The sequence below is a fragment of the Oratosquilla oratoria genome, chromosome 14, assembly GCF_046742065.1.
Source record: "Oratosquilla oratoria isolate Oo_2021 chromosome 14, ASM4674206v1, whole genome shotgun sequence".
Taxonomy (NCBI): Eukaryota; Metazoa; Arthropoda; class Malacostraca; order Stomatopoda; family Squillidae; genus Oratosquilla; species Oratosquilla oratoria.
This window is the reverse complement of record NC_134790.1, coordinates 26,647,637-26,657,139: the sequence shown is the minus strand read 5'-3', so window position 1 is coordinate 26,657,139 and position 9,503 is coordinate 26,647,637.

Below are 9,503 nucleotides of genomic sequence, written 5' to 3'. Positions count from 1 at the left end.
CCTATGTGTATATCTTTAAAATTTCCATTGTTCTCCAATTTCTACCTAAGTCTGTTATGAGGTATTTTATTAAATGTTTTCTGTATATCTAAGTATACACAGTCCACCCAACCCCTTTCTCTTGTAGCACATCAACCACTCTTGGGTAAAAACTTTTTGGTAGAGTTTTGACTTTATAAAGATATCCCATTTCTAACACAGAATTGGTTATTCACCAAAAGTTGTTTTCAATATTTTAACTCGTCTATCTTTTGCATAATTTAGCCGTCATACTGGCCAGTAGGACATTGTCAATCTGGTCAGTGATACTAGAGTTTTTCCTTGCTTCAGCCTTGTGGTAGTCTCCTATCATTAGATGGATACATAATTAGATTGCAAAACTTGCCCATCAACCGTTTTCTGCAACGTTTGATATTTATTTTGAGATATCATCAACCTCTGGGCATTCGCTGGCGGAGTGAGTTAGGGCGTCGCTACTTATGGCGAAGATTCGAGCTGATGGTGGTTCGAACACTGCTACCGGCGAGTTGAACTAAGGATATGTTTCATTAAATTCTACGCTACAAGGTCTTTTGAAAGGGACATCGTTCTAACTTCCTGATAGGGAAGATTTCGTGACGTTAAAACAAATTGTCATCATCAGGCCCTAGAGTCTTCCTCATGTCTACTTCTTCCAGTAACTTGTGCACTTTCTTTACTCCCATATTTGTTTCATACAACTCACCAGTGCTGTGTACAGGCTTTTTTTCTTTCCTCTACTAAGCCATTTTCTTTGGCGAAAATTATTGGAAACTCCTACTCATTACTTTAGTTTGTGTTGATGATTCTTCGTCAACTTTTCCTTCAACTAGCAATTTAGAGACCCCTTTCCTGTTTTGTTTTTTTAGCTTACCGTTAACAAATCTGAAAGATAGTTTAGATTACTAATCAGTAATACCCTGTGTGTGAGAGAGAGTACTTGTGGATATGAGATGGTAAGTGCTTGTGAAGCCATGTAGATGTGTTTGTGTTTTGTGTGTTCATGTGTTGTACAGTTGTATCTCTACCCTGTGATTCGCCATGGTCTTGGATCACATGCTGGACTTGTGATTGACAATTATCACCCTTCCGGATGAAAGCTCATCTAGTTCGTTCAACGGGTAATGCTGTGACCTTTTCCACCTACCAGACACACCTGTATAAGTGTACAAGACACACCGTGCGTGTCCACTCACATACGGCATCGTGTGAGAGGATATGGCAGTATATATTTTTAGAACAATTTTTCCTGTGTACTTGCACGTATTTTTTCCCCTACAGGAGATTTTGATAAGAAACTAATGCGCCTAAATGGATGACGGATAGGTTGAAAAATGAGATCAGAATGTAAAGAGGGTTTTTATGTTAGAATGAGGGCCAAGTATCATGAAATGGCTAGACTTGTTAAAAAGAACATGCGGACTGGCATGATCTAACCCCAAATGTTTCTTTCATCGCTACAGAACTGAAAGTAAGGACAAAGATAAGCCCAATTAGATCTGAATGTCCTGATAGATACAGGGGAAAAACGAGCGAGGCGTTTGATAGATATTTTCTTTCAGTATTTGTAAAAGAGAGGTTAGATATGGTGTCTACAACCCGAGCTTCAGTGGGGAAGGGAGAGATAGACTAACTAGCATCATCATTGGTTAGGAAGATGTAATAAAACATATAGACTTAAAATACAAAATCTCCTGAAACGATTAGTTGTTTTAAGAGATTAGATAACTTTATGGATAGGGAAGACAGGTGATAAGGGACATGGAACTGACTAGTGTAGACCTTAAGGTCTCTGGCAGTCGCCTCCATTCTTATGTACTTATGTTGTATTTACTTAATTTTAGTATATGGGCTTGGAACTATGGTCATGGAACCTGTTTCTAACCTTTTCCTATCAAACTTTGTCTTCAATTTTATGTTGTGTACCTATTGGGTATAAATTTAAGTCACCTCGGGTTCCCTTGAGAGAATTAAGTCGAGTCTTTCTGATGTTTCTTCGCCTCTATATCCTGTTGGTCCTTTTACCCAATGGCTCATCATATCAACCATTGATATCCAAGGGAATTAAATGTTCTAATACATTCGTGCAATGAACTGTAAACCCGACATTCGTATGAAAGAAACACTGTTAAAGGTGATCCGTATTTTACGGCCACTGTCTCTGAAGAGGGTCACCGTCAACAGAATTTCTCCTCTCCGAGTGTGGGAATCACAGTTCATTTTTTGATATATTCAGTAATGTATTGTCCCACGAATTCTCACCTCCATTTATTCCCCACTAATTCCATTCTACATCTCTTGTGCATCTGTGATTAGGATTTATGTAATTGTAAAAAATATATTTGTTTCCTAATATTTCTTTTGTCTCGATTGCAGTTAATCTTTATTTCCCTTCCATAGATCGACTCTGGTGCCTTTGCTGGAATCGAATTTTGTTTACTTTCTGTTTGAGGGGGTGAACTTTATTCTCCATGTTTTTTTTTTATATACTCTCTATTATAATTCCATGATCTTCATTTTCCTTTAATCTTGTTCTATGTGTGCACAATTGTGAAAGGTATATTGGCCCTTTCTCTTCTTTCTTTCACCGTCACCAACACAATATTTCCCCATCTTCATATTTCAACAAACCTTTTAGGCCTGGAACTCAAATTGAGATGTCGCTTTGGATGATTATTTCTCAAGTTTGTCTATATATTCCTTCAGCACGAAGCACTCACCACACCTCATGTCTGAATGTTTATATTCTTATCGACCTGACTCCTAATGGTATTTAGGAAAAATACAAATATAGAGATTTTGAATCGGACCGCTCTTAGTCTAAAAAAGATTTGGTTCTTCCACATTTTTTTTTCTCTTTTGTTCTACTTGGATCACGCGCTGGTCATGGAACTAATACTCGTAGTTGTTACCCTCCCGGATGGAAGCTTAGAGCTCGTATAGTCTCTATGTGTGTATTGTGATCTTACAAACACAAAAATCCCCTTGCTTAGGGGAGGTAATAAATGTTTGCATTTATATATATATATATATATGTATATGTATATATATATATACATATATATATAAGTATATATATATAAGTATATATATATATATATATGTATATATATATATATATATATATATATATATGCATACCTGTACATACAGTACATGCATGTGTGTGTGTGTACGCATTATGCGTACGTATACTCGTGCACATACGTTTGTAAACCACACCATCATGTACACACACACATAAACACACAAACACACACATACAAAAACATTAACCCTTGCGCCTGCGCACATACACACCCACGCACGCACACGCCCATGCGCTCACACATACACGTCTACGTGCGCACACGCAAACGCCCACGCGCGCACGTACGCACATAGTTCCACACACATACACGCACGCACGCACACGCAATACATACATATATATATATATATATATATATATATATATATATATATATATATATATATATATATATATATATATATATATATATATGTATATATATATATATATATGTATGTATGTATGTATGTATGTATATATGCATGTATGTATGTATGTATATATGTATGTATGTATGTATATAATAACTAAAGATATACGTGAATGTTCGCGCAGGCAGCACAGGTTGCGAACGAAAACGTATACACTAAGCCTATCTTTTATTTCTGCTCTGCGCAGCGCAGCGGGTGGAAGGTTGGCGAGCGAACGGGCGAGAGAGAGAGGGAGAGAGGGAGTGAGTGACCGTTGGTCTGGGCAGCAACATACCACCGTGGAGTTGCATCGTTGTCGGGCGGCGACCCTGAGCTTGTCCGGGGTGGGTGTGATCTGGAGATCCTGTCAGACGTTGCCTCCCGGACCTGCATTCGGGTCTTCCCTCCGGAGCTGCATAGATTCATGATGTCGATTCTTACCGACTTTTCGATGTTCCACCCACACGATTCGACAGACATCGAAGGAATTGCGTAGACACAGTTGAAAATTCACGACGAAAAATTTCCAAACCTTCATTCTCATAGACTTAACCACACATATATCACCCACCTGTTCGTTTGACAATGAGGTTACTTATACCACACAAACAATGTATAAAACTGGAAATATATCTAAATATGAGCCACATGTACACCTACACGCACACACCCTTCTTGCTGCAACACATCCATTCGACACAAACATACACCCGCCACCCACGCACACCTGTGCAAATGCAGGTGCATCAGCATATGCTTTAATAAAATGTATCTCTTCTATATTGCGAACAAACTACCACAGCATAGACTAGAAAACCTCGTACTACAGAATATATATTCAGGTGTATTCTGTTTCTATGAGATTAATTTTACATATTTTCATAAGACGATCCTAGCATAAACCTCTGTCCCAGCCTTCCATCCAACTCCACGCGTACAGGGAGGGAATCGTACTCCTTTTCAAGGTCAGAGGATCATTATCCACGCAAAAATAGCATCCGTGTGCAGACTACACCGTTACAAACATTCCATTGACTCAAAATACCCCCAACTCCCTGGCCACCCGCCCGCCACCACAAATAAATCATCTCAACATTCAGTTTATCCCATTCACTTGTTTTATGCAGTACATTGATGTTAGAACCTAGTTATCTGACATTTGTGTTGTTTTATCAGTTTGATACTATACATATTTTTATTGTTATATAAATCAGCTTAACCCTACTACCTGCGTCTGCATCACCCCTCACGTACACGCGCACACACACACGTGCACCGTGCGGCTTGCTTAGGTAGTGATAGTACCGGCTTACTGGTATAGTGGTAAAACTACTTGACGTGCTAGCTAAGCGGTCCTGAGTTCGGTCCTCACCCAGGTCTGAAAAGCATCACAGCAATGCAAGTCGGCACTTGCTCTCTTGGGCAAAGAGTTGGTGTGTGTGTGAGAGAGAGAGAGAGAGGGGGGGAACCTTATCAAAAGCTATTTTCAGGTCTAGAAATGCACAATCAGCCCATCCATCTCTTTCTTGTATTACATCTATTAGCCTTGAATAGAAACACATTAAGTTTGTGACGCATGATCGTCCTTGTCTAAATCCAAATTGCCTTGGATTTAGTACGTTGTTTTTTTTTCCAAATGCCTTACCCATCTACTTTTGATCATTCTTTCACAAATTTTAACTATCGGTCTATAGTTAGTAGGGTCTTCCCTGTTTCCCCCTTTATATATTGGTACTATATTTGCTCTTTTCCAACCTTCTGGAACTTTTCCTTCTTTCAAGGAACTGTTTATTAGACTATATATTTTCTCTGTTAGTTCATTCCTGCATTCTTTCAAAATCCAGTTTGCCATTTCATCTGGTCCATGCGATTTTCTTACATCGAGATTACTCAAGTGATTCATTATTTCATTCCTTGATACTTCTATCTCTTTCATAGGGGGCACTTTCTCTTCCCATTCCATATCTTTAGGTTGTATGTTCTCCCTCGTAAACACCGATTTAAACTGCTTGTTCATAATTTCTGCCATTTCTATTTCCTCTGTGTATTCAACTCCTCCTTGTCGTAGTTTTTCTAATTCTTGTTTGTTTTTCAGTTTGTTGTTTACAAATCTGTAAAATAGTTTTGGTTGATCTTTACCTATTTTTATGACATCTTTTTCGTATTTTCTCTTTTCTTGTCTGCACACTTGTACATATTCATTTCTATAACTAGTATGTATTTCCCATTTTTCAGTTTTTTTTTTCATTTTATCCAAGCTTTATACTTTTGTCTTTAACTCCCTACATCTTTTGATGCACCAACACTTTACATATTCTTTTTCTTGCTTTTGTCTTGGAACCTACTTTTCCAATCCTTCTTTATAATTCTTTGTCAAAATATTCCATTTCTCTTCTACTGTTGTTTCCTCCTTGTGTATTCTTCCCCAGTCTGTTTTTGAAAGAATTCTCTTATTTGATCAAAATTTGTTTTTTCATACATCAATCTTCCCTTTCTATATTGTTCGTTTTTTATGTATTTTTTTCTCATTTAGTTCCAGTTCAACCAATATGTGGTCACTTTTACTTATTGGTGTCTTATATTCAATCTTGTCCACTATTTCGGGTTCTGATGTGATTATTAGGTCCAGTCTCGATGGTTCTTCTTCATTTCTATACCTAGTATTCTCTTGTATCCATTGCGTCATTGTATTTTCTATAATCATATCAAGTGGTACATTTCCCCATAGGTCGTCTCCACCCTTCACTGTTTCTCTTCCCAGCAGATTTCTTTACAATTAAAGTCACCCATTATAACTATTCTTCCTCCATCTTCCATTATCTTATTTAGTGTTATCCTTGTGTCTTCTAACATATTTTTTGTGTTCTTTCTCTTCGCACGAAGCCGTTTTAGGAGGCACATAACTTACTACAAACTTCCTGCTCTTCCCATCCTTGTCCTCCACTTCCATCATAATCATCTCTATTCTTTCCACATGTGACATTCCTCACATCTATATCCTTCTTAGTCAGGAACATAACTCCACCCCCTTGTTTTACCTCTCTGTTTCTAGTCCAATAATTATATGCACCATGCCCTACACTGTTGGGTGGTAGTGGGCCTTTTAATTTTGTCTCTACTATTCCCATTATGTCCGGTTCTTTTTCCTTCAGGTAATCATTCAGTTCGTTCAAGCCTGTTATTAAGCCATCTATGTTTGTGTAAGACACTTTTAATTTTTTGCTACTTCCATCGTGTTTTCTGTTTTTCTCTGCATGAACCATTTCCTCACTTTCATATTCACTACTCTCCAATAGAATTTGTTTTTTCTGACTCTGATCTTTTCTCGTTTTTTCCTTTAGCTTCTAGTCTTTTTGTTTTCTCATTCTCTCTTTCCTCTTTATTCATTTCTCTTTTTATCCATACCTGTTTATATTGATTACTGTCTGCTAGTTTCCATGTTTTTGCTAAGATATTCTCTGCTGTCATTTGTGACCTGAATTTAACCTTAATTGGTCTGGTCTTATCTGTATTGTATTTCCCTAGTCTATATATTTCTTCTATTTGTTTCCCTGTTTCTGGCTCATCTTCTTGAACCACTTCTAATATCTTATTTACTTTTTCCTTTTCCTCCTTTATTATTGCAGTCCTATTTGGATTATACTTCTCTTCCATCCCTAATATAATTTTACATTTTTTTTATCTGCTAAGTCTCTTACTATATTCTCCTTCTCTCTCATCACTTTAATAACTGTGTCCTTAGTTTGTTCTTTCATCTGCTGTTTCATTATATCTCTAAATTCAATTTTATTGTTTTTTGTACTTTTTTCCAACCACTTACCTCTATTGCTATGGACCTTTTATTCTCTGTATTATTCCTCTTTAATTCCTCATTCTCATCCTATACTTCTCTTAACTGTCTTTTTAATTCTTCTATTTCTTTAGTTAGGTTTTGATTCTTCTTCTTTATTTCTTCCAGTTTATCAACTCTTGGGGTTACTAGTGTTAATTGGTTAAACCTAACCTCCCATGTTTCGTTCATTTCTTTTAGTTTCTCCTCTAGATTTACTAGTCGGGTAAGGTTGTCACCTCCTCCTTTATTAAATCCGTAAAAGCAGTTATCTTCTCTTTCCATTGATCTGCTATTATCTATTTTTCTGCTTTTAACACTTCTGCTTCCTTGTTCTTCCTCGTCTGTGTGTTCTGCACCCCTTTTTTTATGCAAGTTATGGAAACCTAAAACCTAAAACTTTTCAAGAAAAGACGACCACAAGGAGACAAAAAATGAAAACAAATAAAAGAAGAAACAACCAAAAAGAAGAGTGGGTGAGGACATTTCTGGAGCTAGAAAATGGAAATGGAAATAAGAAAGAAAAACATGGATTAGAAACGACCACACATTGCATTGTCAGTAGCACGCGCGCGTACTCACAAGCAAAGTGAAATCTAGGGAGCTCAAAGGATTCAGTGTTCATTCTTTCTAATAGAGGCGAAATGCAATAAGCATGACTCTTCCTGTAAAGCTCAGTTAGTTAACACCACACACACATTTCTATGCGTGTGTAAGGTCACAGCATTAAATACAGATCGGGTTATATATGGGTTGTGAGCTCTCATACAGGAGGGCCATAGCTGTAGATCACATGTTCAATACGTGACCCGGCACAATGGCGAATCATATTTGTTGTTCGTCTCGTAGTCGGCAATCGTGGAAGATTCTGGAAGAAAACAAAGGCGACGCGGGTTTAAAGAATACAATGTGTAATGACAAGACTGAGAAAATAATGGGGACTTAGAGGTGTGGGGAGTGAAATGTGAACATTAAAGGGGAAGTGGAAAAAGTAAAAATAAGAATTGGAACAGGAAATATAAGTGGCGGGATCGAATTAAAGCGTAAACATTGACGATGGCTTGCGGAAGATAGTGGAATCGACTCAAGTTTATTACTAAAATATTGAATTGAAAATATGGATCACCAGTCTTAGACAATATTTCCATGGATGATTTTTTCCGATGATACTTGTGGATGATATGAAAAAAGGGAAGGGAAAGCATGATATTGCCAAATAATAAAATTTCAGCTCAGGACTTGGTAGGGTAGACGAAGTAAATAAAGTGAGAATCAGGAAAGTGAATTTGGTAACTTACTGATAAACTAGAAATTGAGAAAGATAAGTTAGAGAACAAATTGGGAAAGTAATAACAAGCCTTCAGTAAATTAGTGACATACATTGATTATACAAACACAAAAAAGATGAAAACATACATGAGAAGGATAAGGTAAGAGATAATGGGCCAATAAAAAAGGAAATTGTATAGAAAGAAGTAATAAACGTAATATAGAATAAAGACACATTAGTAAGAGATGTGACAGATAAAAGAAATACATGTATAATGAGAAACACATTACAGTTAAACCAGAAAGAGAAAAACAAGAATTACGAAAATTAAAAAAGAAAATGCACACGTGATTACAGATAATGATTGTAAAGTGCGGGACGTGATAGGAAGAATTTTGGTTATGTAAATGTGTACAAGGGAGGCACGGTCAATGAAAAATTTGTTTATATCGCATAACATGATAAATAAGATAATTAAAAAAGGACGTGGAAATTAACAGGGAAAACGAATTCAAGAATATTTGAATATGACGGGATGCAACAGAGGAAGGAAGATCGAAAAACAAATAACTAGCTAACGAAGCTAATAAAAGAAAAGAAACAAACAAGGGTTGAAGCAGGAGAAAACCAAATCTCACTGGGAAGTGATGGACCAGACACAGAGGAAGTTGTATCGAAGGAGGGCATAAGAGGTAAAGAGAAATAAAGACCCCGAGAGGGGCATATACTAATGTATCTGGAAGAACCAGAACTACTGTATTTTGTTGAGAGTGAGGTTAATGGGCACGCAAATATCCTTTAGGGGAACGTAAACTAGCTTTGTGGCTAGAAAAAAAAAAAAAAGGAAACAGGAGTGGTGAAAGCGGTGAAGAAAAATATGAAGGTAAATAAAATAATGCTGGG